Here is a 648-nt window from a genome sequence, read left to right as displayed (position 1 = left end):
CTGCTTTTGACGAGACTGACGAATGAGTAAACGGAAGAATTAATCAGATGAGCTCCAGTCTGGACTCTCATTGGTCAAAAAGGTGCAACGGGCCAAGAGAGAATAAAAGGATACCAAAAGAGCAAGAAAAAGAGTTGTATGATGAGAGTCCTTATCCTACCCACCCAATGTTTTAAGTTTATGGGAGTAGCAAGAACAGCTCCATTTAAAAGGTTAGCCACGTACCAAAGAGCTCGATCAACTATTCTATTTTTCAGTCCAGTTAATGCCACTCGATAGGAATAAAAAAGCAGACAGGTTTTTTGAAGGCTTCAAGCCCTGTTTCAACTGAGAGCATTGATTCCCCTAGCTCCACTCTTCCACAGCTTGGCACGTTTAAAGAAGGTGCCTACACTCAAGTGTACAAAGTGGCATAAAGTGATTCTTTTCGGGTTCGGCCAGAAGGGACAAAAGAGACATGCTTTCTATCAATCGAAAGCAGATACCCTCCCCCCTCATGCTCCCATGGTCCACCTACCGAGGAAGATAAAGGGAGGACAGGGGGCCAGAGCAATTTGGGTTGGGGTATAGAGCCGTAAGCGTGGTGGGGGTGAAAGAGGACGTGCTCGTACGGTTCAAATAAGGGTATGATCAACTCGTTGATTGTTG

This window comes from Lupinus angustifolius, unplaced genomic scaffold, assembly GCF_001865875.1.
Source record: "Lupinus angustifolius cultivar Tanjil unplaced genomic scaffold, LupAngTanjil_v1.0 Scaffold_751, whole genome shotgun sequence".
Taxonomy (NCBI): Eukaryota; Viridiplantae; Streptophyta; class Magnoliopsida; order Fabales; family Fabaceae; genus Lupinus; species Lupinus angustifolius.
Note: the sequence above shows the minus strand (reverse complement) of the source record.